Source organism: Cyprinus carpio, chromosome B7 (assembly GCF_018340385.1).
Source record: "Cyprinus carpio isolate SPL01 chromosome B7, ASM1834038v1, whole genome shotgun sequence".
NCBI lineage: Eukaryota > Metazoa > Chordata > Actinopteri > Cypriniformes > Cyprinidae > Cyprinus > Cyprinus carpio.
Window position 1 is genome coordinate 30669874 of NC_056603.1, and position 13459 is coordinate 30683332.

The window sequence follows — 13459 nt, forward strand, 5'->3', positions numbered from 1 at the left end:
ATAATTTTACCCTTTGTGTACTATCCTAACAGAGATTTTAATAAAACCACATCCAGCCACTGTTGTATCCATGGTTATGTTTAATGTATGCAGAGATCAAAAATGACAAGCAATTTATTTACAGAAATACCTGTACAAAAGCAAAAAAAAAAATTATGGTAAATAGATCAATAAATAGAGGTTTGGGCTTGCTTTTCCGCGTCCCTCTCAGTACCTTTGCCATGGTTCAGCTAAGCTGCCGCCCCTGCATTAGTTACTTCCTAAACTATTATTTAAAACTGATTTCTTAAAAATCAATCCTCAATGTCTACATCAACCATCCAAGGTCAAAGGACCAATAGCGTATGAATGATTTAAAATACACATTTGTTGTTTTTTTGAGAACCTGTGATGCGTCCTCATGACCTAAGTGCTTACCACCCTAGAGTTCTTTTATCTTTCTAAGTTGAAAGCCTCTTTTTTTTAGGAACCACACCTTCAGAGTGGCAATGACGACGATTTTTTTAAACAAAAATGATTTCTGCACGTCAATGACCAAGTCACATGTCCTTTAACAATTAATTTTGCAGACGTTGTTCCAGGCATGTATGGTAGAATGTAGGTTAGTCGCTCTCCTCCATTTTTTTTTTTTTTTTTAGATATATAGTAACTGCCATATACCTCCCTACTGTATCTAATCAGCTGATATATATATAGTATATATATATATAGATATAATATATTATAATTAGATATATATATATATATATATCATATATAATATATACTCTATATGTCCTCTGAGGTGGTGTGTGTCCCATTCACACAAACAGCTGTTGTGAATCGCCATGAACTCTTCTTGCGGCTCGCCTCATATTATGGAAACGGCAGAAATGGGTCTCAAAGTGTGCTTGTACTGCTCAGCCCTAAAGAACACTGCGTGTTTTATCTTTTTCCCTCTTTTTACCCTGCTGTATTCCGCCATCACAGATCATATCGGTACTGATCCTTCTGAATCTGTCGCTTTTTCTATTTCTTGAGTAAAGTTATCCTTGCAGTTGTTGGACGAACGTGACCATGCATGTATGGCTAACTTTGAAAATGGGATGGTATACCAGGTCATCACCTATGACATCCCGGTTATCATGTTGGTACTCATCATATTACTTTACTTGACAAGAGTTCGCACACTGACCTGCTTACTTAAGAGAAGCCACAAGATATAAAAGCTTTTGCTAATTGAAAGTTCCTATCATAATAAAATTGCCAGAACTGTAGTTTTTAGCATAAAGTAGTCCTTTCCTCTCCACTTTTTAGAAAGCATCTCAGTACAATTGGTTTTATACTGGTTTTTAAACCAACGAGTCATACCAATAAAGGTATAAAAAGGCACAGTTGCATATCTTGCATTCACTCTGTATGTTGTTGGTTTTTGGAGTTTTTTTTTTTTTTTTTTTTTTTTTTTTTTTTTTTTTTTTTTTACTTTTCTTTTTTACAGAAGCACTACATATACAAAGTGGCACTGGGAAGAAAAAGGGGGAAGATAATGACTGATGAGATCTGAAGAGGGCACTCATTATGAGCGTAATAGTGGGAAGGGGGAAAACAAAAACAAATAGAACGCAGAGTTGTGAGGTACGTGAGACTCCTTCCGAATTGTTTTGGAATCAAGTTTTCACAACATCATTTTCTACATAATGAAAAGTATTTTTTTTTTTATGAAAAGAATATAAACATTACAGAACCATTGGATAAAAGTACATTTGCTAAAAAACAATTTTTAGAATAAATCAGATGAGCAATGCTGGATGATATGACGGTAAATAACTCGTCTTCGTTGAATGTCACGAATGTGTATGATTCATCGTCTCATCCTCGTCAAATCAATCTTACTATAGTCATACTACAATGTCTAGTGGTCTGTTCGTTCGGTAAACAAAACCAAGCAGGTGGTCACCTTCCATGTTTCACAGGTCGGGTATGATATTTGTACACTTTTTTTTTTTTTTTATTTCATCTTTCATAGTAAGTGTATGATTTCCTTTTTTAAAACGTGCAATTAAAATTTACATATCTAGTATACAGTTTTGTAAGGCATCAGAGCACTGTTCTTTTAAACACGAGTAGTTCATACAGACTACCGGATCTGGAAGCTGACCAAAAAAAGGCAGTCCGTTCAAACTCCAGGAACCATTAACATACAAAACAAAACAAAAATCAATTGCATCTGAATAATTTACCTCCATTTTAAAAGCACGGGATGCCACGGTATAATTCCTCCTCTTGCAATTGGTTTGGGATGATAGCGCCCATGATGCGTGTATAAGTGCGCATTGTGGTTTCCCCACATTGCACGTGGAACATGTGTAGAAGGTAATTAAAGCAAAACATGATTGTGACCTAAAAAAAGGAGCTTTCCTGTCCCAGTGTTCAATTTGAGACATCATGTACATGTTGTTTCCCTGATACTTTGGTTAGGTACCAGCGGCATCATCGTCGCATCTGAACAATCGCCTCAAACTAATCCGTGGTCTGTAGTAGTCCGAACTTTGAATGTGAATGTACAAGTAGTCGGTTCACTCTGACTGCTACTGAGGGACACAAGTTCTCATCCTTGATTACTCTTCTGAATTGTGTGAGATTGAGAGTGAATCTGTTGGAATGAGTTTATTGCTCTATTTAACATTCATAACTAGGAATGTTTACACAGGGGCCAGCCCAAGCCTCTTCAGCAGGGCAATATTATTAACTACTAATTCACCGCCCAGCGCATCAGCATATCCAAATAAGTTTTGTGTGTGGCTTATATTATTATATAAGAGAGATAATTATAATGCGTATGTACAATGTGCGGATCAATTGTGTGGTTTGCAAGTGTGTGTGCCAGATTGGAGGGGCCATTCTTGAGAGACCACGAGAAAAAACTTCAGCATAGTTTCACACATCTAGAGAGGGATGAACCACAATTACACGAAAACCCATGGCATTCAGGCAAACAACTGACAAGCTCTGCAATGTTAAGAACCTCCCTCTACTTCTTAGAAGGTGCATGTGAGCAGGATGAAAAACGGGTCGCTCGTGATTTCAATGCGTGTGACCAGAGTATGTTTACGATGACTATATATATATTTATGAGCATATATATATATATATATATATATATGTAACAATACTTTCACCCACACGACAAAAAAACTGTGCATTAGTGGATCTGTGTATGCTTGTGTTCCTTCACATGTACATAAAAGTTAATAGGCACACATATAGGTAAACTTGCTTCTCTTCTCGCGCTGTAAGTTTGTCAGTGCGTACGCCGTTTCACTTGCGCCATTTGAGTATCTACAAACCCTTGTGAAAGGCTAAAGTCAATGACGACGTACGAAGCGCTCTGACAATCATGTAGTTATGCCATCACCGATCGTCGTACGATGATTGTCGTCCATCATTAGCCTGTCTTTTTTTTTTTTTTTCATTCTTCTTTCTTTGTTAATGGGATTGGTTGTCCGGACAGTTCAGTACTTCGACTGCTTGCATATGGACATAATACATCCACATAAAAAAAACACTCCCCCCGTGCCCACCCCCAAAATAAAAAACGTATTAAAAGACAGAACCCCAGTCGCATCGATTCACGATCGGTTATAAAAACAAAGACAAAAAGGTATAGTCCAGGTCCATCTCAAGGGGCACACACTCTTAAGGGGCTAGATGATGCATGCATGTTTAGAAAGAGGTCTACAGAAACCAGGCAGCACTTTGGGGAAGTCTACGGGGCCCGATACGCTAGTAGCAAAGTAGCAATGATCCACCAGCATTCCCTTCTCTCCACCTCGGCCACTTCCCCCTCCTCCGTCTCATCCTTCTCACACACATTTACAACATGTAATTCCACAGTTTTTACTCAGACGACTATTTAAGTTTTAAAGTAGCACCGCACTAGTTGTGCGAGCAGTTCGAGGAAAATCCATGTTGCATTTGATTTAGGGTTTGGTTTGCTAACAGCATCTCTGACCATGCTGAGTCACTGTCATCGTCCCTTCGCAGTCGCTGTGTGTCGATTACAGGTAAACTTCCCGCCTGGTGAGAGTTCCGCATTGTGTCGGCTTGTATTCACCTGTGGGCGCTAGCGGAAATCTCCTCGACGGGCGAGATGTTTCCTCGCTGGCGGAAAATCCAGCTGAACTAAAGGCGTCGTAGGATGAGGAGGAGGAGGCCATCTTCTTGTTAAGGAGATTACGGTTACGGTCGCCCAGCAGGTGCGAGGGGTCCCCGTTGGCAACAGCTAGCGTCTCCTGGCTGCCGGGCTGTTCGGCAACACTGCACCCCCCCGGGGGAGGTCATGAAGGTGGAGAGTTTGGGAGGGGTGGCCTTGGGCCTACGGGAGGGGTTCAGGCGAGGTGCGCACAGGCATCCAGCAGGCATCCGAGTGGCCATATTCGTCACACTCCCGCGTGCATTTACCCGTCATAGCTACGTCAGGCAGGGGCCGAGTGTCTGGGGGAAACAGAGAGAAGGAGACAGAAGCGGTGGAACATTAATGACATTGTTTGGCTGTAAACAACTGGAGAAACTAAAGAAAACACTGAAATATTGGCACAAAAAAATTTAAATAATAATAATAATAATAATAATTGTGGTATGTGTCTCATGAAATTTCTTTAGAATTGTAAGTGTTCAACAAATGTTTTTGATCAGCTTTGTGCATTTATTTTTTTTATTTTTTAATCACTGTAACTTCATGGTCAACACATACCACAGCACACAAAAATGGAAAAGTACATACACAAACAACAACACTTAAAGCTAAAACACAAATTAAACAAAATAAGAAATAATGTGAGCTCAAAAAAGAAGACCATGCTTTGAAATAGTGGGGCAATTCTACTGTTCCATGACTTCTGACTTCTAAACTAATTGCCTGAATCCATCTCTAATGGATGTGTGTGCAGTTGATGTGCCTTTATGCGAGCCTTGTGTATGCGTCATGTTTTTTATGTTTCAACTAACAGGCTGACTCTACAAAAGCTATCAAATTTTAGCAAAGTTGTACGGGAAAGAAGTCAATGTGTCTTTCTAGTTTAATCCCCTCCTTTGCCTGAGGGAACACCTACAGTGTACTTACGGAGCGACATATTGGAGGATTTGCTGCGAAGTGGCATGCTATTGGGTTACATCTTTAACACATGTATGTAAGTTAGAAGGATTATACAAGCATTTTCTAAAGGCTCTAACTGTTACGCATCTGAATGATTAATTATTTTCCCAGGCTGGGAGAAGAGATTTTAGATTCAAAGCCACAAAGCCACGAGTATCCTTAACATCTCATATCTCTTCTATTCAGAATGTCTTCTAAACGAATAGAATTCTGTTTACACTTTTTAAACACTTGACAAGCAAACAGATAACCATCAGATGCGCCAAAAAGTCTATGCACAAACAAACTGAATATGAAGTTCACTAAGCTGAAGTGCACACAAACACTAAATGCTGAAATCCCCAAGCCTTTGATGCCAAAGCACAAAGCTGCAGTGTTAGAGATGGTCGGTTAATGACCAAATGTGAGGTATGGCACAAGCAAGAGAGGGTGTGTGAATATATAAAAAGAGAGAGTGCTGCCTTTTGTTGAAGAGCAAAAATTTGGGTTAACCATGGCTTACTTTTAATGTTCTTTTTCTCCTGCAAAGAAAGAATAGGGTAGAATCACTGTTCGGTTCCTTCACAGTGCAATGCTATGTAAGATTAATCAATTTAGTGAAAGGTATCAGAAAAAAAAAAAAAAAAAATGGGAAACCTTAACCTTAATGTGTTGCAGTTATATGAGAATAAATTGATTAAATGTTATGTTTAGTATAAATGCCTTCTATGGTGGACCATACAAAGACATTAATTGACAGATTGAGAAAAAAAAATTGAGTGTGAGAAAAGAAATAAATGCATCTATACAAGAGCAAGGAACGTGTCGCTCCACAACTTTCTTTACTGCTAAGCTTTTCAATTCCAGGAAATCAATGCTGCAAAAAAGAAAGAATGCTATGAATGGCGTTCTTCAGTCACCATCACAACAGGCTGGCATTTAAACCCACTCAGACGGTCTCTCAAGACTGTTCAGGATACTAGTTGCCACAAACCAATTTAGCATCCTTGTCCAATTACAGCCATTCGCTGACCTTAAGCGAACCCCCAAACATGTCCTCCTGACCTCAAGGCTAGACTATAATGCCTGAAGAGCTCCTGTTAACTTTAGTGGCGGTCTCTGCGGTGTGGTTGCATTGTGGGCAAGTAAGGGTTAGTTGGGTCCGACTGAGACACCAGACCACAGAAAGAGCTCAGTGCAGCTTCCTGTGCGCTTTTAAGAGACCGTAAGGCTGGATTGCTGCCCAGTGTCTAGGGAGAGGTGCGGATGTACGTTCGCCCCACAAAGCTCTGTCATGCACCAATGAACACTCAGTCAAGCGACGATACCTCAATAGCACTAATAACAAAGATGAGTGTGTAGTCTCCGATCTGCAGGACGTCGATATGCCAGTGCAATGTTAATGCTTCAGACAAGGATTACAAAATGGCTTGATAAATCTTATATGACAGTTAATGTGTTCCAAGAGGCTTTAAGAAACTGTAACAGGTGATTCACATACACGACTGTCAGGAAAACGTCAGCGTGTGATCAGACGCTCATCTCTTTAAAAAAAACCCTGCGTTAAGTCTCTGTAAGGAAATGGCAGGGGAAAAGAAAAGCTGATGTGTTTTCAAAACTTTTTTTTTTTGTTCAGGAAACAAAAAAAAATGGGAAAGAAAACAAAAAAATGGGAAATTCTGAAATAAAGAAAGATAAAAGAAAGAAAGAAAGAAAAGAAAAAAAATGGGAAATTCTGAATAAAGAAAGAAAGAAAGAAAGAAAGAAAGAAAGAAAGAAAGAAAGAAAGAAAGAAAATCATCTAGACTTTTTTGGCTTAAAAGAATCACCCACTTTTAAGACAGTATATGGAAAGTCATGTCCAGAATAGTCTTCAAAATGTCACCTTTTTGTGTCCCTCTCTGTTTTCATACATGTTTAAAACAACACGAGTAGTTCATTTTGGGGAGTAATTTTCCTGAAGGAGACTGAAGGTTTCACGCTTATGACAAAAGTCATTCAGACTTCCGTGAAATGGATCAGTTGATTCATTAAAGAGTTTGCTCAAAGGAACAAACAGATATTGCTTTTTCTCTCATTGACATGCCAAGGAGAACTAGACCAGCATTTCAGTGAATGAAAAGCTATCCAGCGCTTAACTTTTATTAAACAGAAAAGATTAGCCGGAATATTCTTTAAAAATTCAACTTGCGTTGTTCCCTGAAAGAAAAGTGGGGGAAAAGTCATACTGGTTTGGAATGATAACATAATGTTCATTTTCTTCTGGAGTATAACTGTCCTTCAAACTAAAGTGATTCAATATCTAGCATTTTCCATCAGCCTAGTATTCTGTGCACATAGAGCTGCAAGTCCAGCCAATTTTGATTGTTAGTGTTCAGTTGATGAACATTTGATGTCGATCAGTCTTTCACACCACTAGCACATCTCCACAGCTTCACAACTCCAATTCCTGGCTCTCATGCCACTCAGGCCCCTCAAGGCCATACATTGGCTTTTCATCTGTCGTTTACTGTGCCGTCTTCAGCTATTGTTTCCTCCAATGAAAAACAACAAAAGAAGCAGCATGCGTGAGAGCGGTACTTCATTAGTGCTCCTTGCACACCACTGCCATACAGCCTGTTACTGGAGGCTACGCTTCTGTTTTACTATTATGTCACTAACTCTATAACTCTACATTACATTATACACATACATTTCACAAAAATGACCACTGAAAGCCAACAATGAAAAATTTGTTATGGTTTAGTCTGAGCATGAAAGATACTTTGGAAAGTCTTGAATGTCAGAGATGGATGGATTTTTATACATTAGATCATTTTGTCTCTTATCCATTCTGCTTGTGTGCTGAAGCATTCAAGTGAAACTTATAAGTTCTGGCATATTAAGTATAGTTTCCTGTTCAATGTTCTTTTTCTTCCCTATAAGTTTGTTCTCTCTCAGCTTACACCATCTCTTTTTTTTTTCTAGTCTTAACTGGATTTTGTCTTTTGCTAGTTTGTGCAACTATTTTAGGTTCTCTTCTAAGAACAGTTTTGTCCAATAATCTCATTGCAAATGGAACAGAACATTGCCTGATTTTAGGCTGCAGTTAATGTAATATAACAGCATGTAATTGTGATTTGCACAATCTCTGTCTCTTTCCCAGCTCATTATAGAGGTAAGATGGAGACCATTTAAGATGTCACTCAAAGACGCACTCTGAAGCAGGAATAATTCAGAGCATTTAGATGGGGGCAGACACAGGTCAAACATGCATTGAGATGAATTCAATCATTCCTAGAATAGCTTTGCCTCCAACTTGTTTCATTTAAATGAACATCTTACAGTAGTGAATAAGTCTGAAATCCACTGATCCATTTATCTCTCTCCTCTCTCTCTCTCTCTCTCTCTCTCTTTCTCTTTTTATTTGTATATTTCTCTAAATATTGTATATTCCTTATATATAAGTTCACCTTATACATATATATACTATATATGTATATATATTGTATATATGTATGTATGTATAAGGTGAACAAATGAAAAATAAATATACTAAAATATATTTGAAATACGTTTATTTCATGCTAAGTATACCCCAAATACATTTGCATACTTGTGTACTTACTAAACGCTGGACAGGTATACTTAAAGTCTGCTACATAGGAACAAATTTTGTACTAAATGCACTCTAATTGTGCAGAAGTAGTGCTGAATCCAAATAAAGATATACTGAAGTATATTTGATTGAGCTAAAGTAGAAACTATTGCAAGCATACTTCAGGTAAACTTTAATTATCTTGCATTTAAAGATTGATATTATTCAAAGATCATACAATCCTCATCAATAGTACTTAAAAAAATAAAATAAAAACAATATATCAGCAAGTCTTGAGCGATATGTCAGTAAATATGTTAATAGATTTGAACCATACTTGGTATGAATTTTAAATATATTACTTTTTTACTAGGCTAACAATAGCAAAACTAAATGTCTATGGGCCTGCAAAGGCAAAAAAGTATTTCTTCCTTTCATATTCTCCCTAAAAACCCCATGGCTTTAAATGTGACCTCAAGCCACTTTTAAAACTTGATTTTGAGCCTGAAAAGCCAAGCTTTGGAGACGGCAAACAAAGGGGGCCATACTCGGGCCTCTAGCCCAGGGCAGAGCGAATGTCGCCGGGCTGCAGAAAAGCCGGAAACGCATGCGGCTCTGTGGCACGCTAACTGTCACTCCGTATAGTGGGATTTTCTGCCGACGGGGGCTCGGAGTATAATGCCTGCCATTTTCCACAGCCAGTCCTTTTGAATAACTCAAAAGAAACATCCACTCTTCTCCAACGGAGGGTTTGAAAACGAGAGATCAGGGGAACAGCGGGAGGGGGGAACGGAAGATATGGCTCTCAGAGCTATTCTGTGAGTTAATTACGTGTGGACAAAAGTGGATTCCCTGGCGCAGTCGGAGCTCTGCTGTTGTGAGGCTGGTGGCAGGGTTCTGGAAAGCTGTAAGTGGGCCAGAGGCTCAGCTAATTGACAGGGATATGAGGATTTTGTAATCTATGTGTTTGGGTGTGTGTGTATTTTGTCCTGCTGTTTAAGGCTTAATGCCTAGCTTTTCTAGCATGTGTGAACGTTCTTGCGTGTGAACGCATTAGTCGTCCTTCTATATTTTTAGCGCTCTGCGTGTGCATGTGTTTTCATCTTTTGCAAGTTAAGCCTCGTCCCTCAGAGGCCCGCTGAACTACAGGCTGCTCTTTTGCTCTCTGTTTTCTGGATAGAAAGCCCTGCCAAAACATAACTGCCAGCCAGAATTGCTGACCCTTCTGTCCAGTCGCTCTGTGTGTGTCTGTGAGAGAGACACAGTCTAAAATCTCAGCGGAATCCACAAGATTATCTGACAGATATATAGCATTTACAGAATAGCATTTGCCACATGTGTTCACACACACAATAACATGTGCCTCGACAAACCGCAGGAAGTGTCAATGTCAAGTAATGCTGCTGTTCACACTGGAAGAGAAATACAGCATGAAATGACAAAAATCACAGCCAACAAGAACATATTTAAAGGGATAGTTCACCCCCAAAATTTATTTTTTGTCATCATTTACTTCCCCTCATGTAAAATCTACCAACCCCAGATGGTAGTCTACTAACTGTGAAAATATAAAATTTTGGTTTGTTAAACCAATACAATTCAACTACAAGGAACAACCTTTTTCATATCAATAACCCTGCCATTTCACATTTCCTCAGGTTTTTTTTTTGTCAGCTTTTCAAATCTGACAGCTCCTCAGCTTCCGTAGCCTTATGGGGTAGCGAAGTGTCCACTTGTTTCACACATCACAATCTCAGCAGATGCTGTACATCATATTGGTATTGTTCACCTACTGTATCATGACATCCTGCTGACATATTGCTTTTTGGATACAGTGTAGTAGTGAATTACACACATTGAGACACGATCTCTCCATTTCTTTGCAACAACAGGAATGTGTTGTCCCTCTGAATGTCCCTGTCTGTTTCTCCTGCATCCAAAATCAGCCTCTAATCAGCATCACACTCTTTCTCTTAGCGAGATTAAAACCCCTCTTTAACACATTATCTTGTCTTTGTCCACAGACGCTTCACGAGTTTTATATTTTCATTAGGAGGCATCTGCACAAAAGATGGTTGTTCTTTTCACCAGACACCACTGAAACGGCTGGAATATTGAGGGAAAAGAAAAACGAAGGAGACTGTTCTTTTCTTTCCAGTTAGTGTTGTCCATTTGATTCAATAATCCTGGACTGTCCTTGTAGACTCATTAGGCTGCTGATCTAATGTTCTCTCTGTCACTCTCTTTATTTATTCGCACATTGTGGACACCTAGACTCAAGCTATCACATCTGTTATCCAACTTCACTTTTATACACATAGTGCCCCCCCCACCCACCCAAAAAAAAAAAAAGTTTTACTTTTTGAGGCCATATGACCTACGGTATAGTACCAGCATACTGTACTTGCTGATGGGCAAACAGAATCATTTGGCTATCAAAAGTAACTTTTTAGCGCTTTCCCTTGGAAATTCCCGGCAAACTGACAGCATAACGCCCTCTAATAGCATTAGATGAGGTAACGCAGCAGTCAGCTCACGAGTGCTTTAGCTGAGCTAACGTGATGGGCAAGAATGAGCCGGTAGAGCTTCAGGAGGACGGAGACCGCTGTTGACCTGGTTTGCTTCAGTAACCTCAGCGTTGCACTGCATATGCTTTCAGCAGTGCTGCATCAGTGAGCCAGGACAACAGAGTGTACAGTAACACAACAGCAGGAGAAGAACCATGTCAGACATGGTGCAATGAGGTGCGGTGGAGTGATGTGTGTATTTATTTTCCTCTCTTGCACTCCTGTCTCTTTCATCTCTACATCAGACTTGGCCCACACCCTACAGGTCGCCTCCAAATAATTATCTTCCATTCACATATGAAAGAAAAAGAGATCCCTTTAATATATCAAATGTTTTCCCAAGACAGTAATGAGATTAAATACAGGGAAAATAGAGTGGTTTATGAACCTTGCTTCCCAGATTTTTCTCTTAGTAAGCCTAATAACCTCACATGTCTTCTAAACGCAAATGTTTCTTCTAGTTTCAGAAGAGACCAACATCCTATAAGTTATTATAAATTATTATAAATATCAACTCAATATTTCAGTATAATCTAAAAAATATATTATTCAAATTCTTCTAAAATAATCAAAGTATCTGAGCTACTGTATAGTAATTAAAAGCTCTACACTCTTACAGTTTTGCATGTCATTTTGTTCAATAACTATTATTATTATTATTATTATTATTATTATAAACAATAGAATATAATGATTTAAATAAACTGAATTAAATCAAATAAATACACAAATACATAATTAAATATATACATAAATACATAAATAAAATATATTTCCAATCTCACAATGTGTATACATCTCACTTTTGAAATTGTTTTTGAATTAATCTCAAAATTGTGATTTTATTGCCAATGATTGATACTTTAACTCCAAATTTATATCTCACAATGTAACTTTATTTCTATTTTTTCTCACTTATTTATTTTATATTATTATTATTATTATTATTATTATTATTATTATTATTATTATTATTTATTATTATGAATTTTATTTCATTATTATTGAGCAGACAACAACAACTACTACTAGTATATATGATGATAATAATAATAATAATAATAATAATAATAATAATAATAATAATAAATTATTTAAAAAAAGGAATTAAATTGTAAATGCCAGGCTTCGTTTGGTTATGTGTATGCTATAATTGGTGGAAATGTTAATAAAAACATGTAAAGTTAAATAAATAAATACTGAAGTACTAATACTAATACTAATACTAATACTAATACTACTACTACTACTACTACTAATAATAATAATAATAATAATAATAATCACATAAAAATACCCACAATGCACCCAATTTCAGCAAACTCCCTGCAAATTCTCACTAGTGTTGAAAAGGTATAGGTGGCCCCTTGTGGTGCTTAAAAGCACTCGGGGAAATAATTAGTCTACCGTTAGAGCTCTCCAGCTATGATTAATTGAGCAGAGATTAACTAGCATAATTTCATTCTGCCGACTATCTCACTGCCAATTACCTAACGTGACTCCCTCTCTCGGCATCTCCTGCTCACCCCCTCTCTCATCAGAAGGCATCACGAGTCTCGGAAATGTGGCGCTGACCCTCATTTTCCTGACTTCTCATCTATCTGTCATAAAAAAAGAGCGAGTGTGCTCATATGCACACACAATCACAGAACTGACATGTCTAGCTCTCTAAATTGGGAAACCAGAAGACATTTTCTCAATCCAAAAAAACCCTACAATTATGCATTGTACATCTGAAAAGACCCCACATTAGTCAAAAACATTTCAACGGTCAAACGCATTGCAAGCGCTGACACGTATATTACAAAATTTCCATGACAAAGAGTATGAGTGATCTGGGTGAAGCATTTCAGGAGGTGGTCAGACAGCAAACAATTGGAAAAATTGTAACATATATATTAGAAAAAAATGGTAGGGCTTGAGCTAGGATTGACTCTGTGCCAAAAAGAGAGACAGATATATAGAAAGTAAGAGACAGACGGGGATTAAAAAATCTCACATGTGTGTGTGTTTGTGGCTGTGTGTGAGTGTGTGTGATTTTTTATTTTTTTTTCCTCACTGTTGGTCTTTAGACTTCGTCTCATTGGCTCAGAACTGGGTGCTTATCTCACGTTCCCGACGCACCTGCACCAATAGCTATATTTACACCATTAAATGCGTATTTGTCAAAATACAATTTCAATTAAATCCCCACAACCTACT

General features: G+C 38.0%; 1 pseudogene; it reads right to left on the reverse strand.

Moving 5' to 3' along the window:
- Nucleotides 1-3607: 3607 nt before the first annotated feature.
- Nucleotides 3608-13459, reverse strand: part of LOC122138002 — a 123025-nt pseudogene continuing 113173 nt past the window's right edge.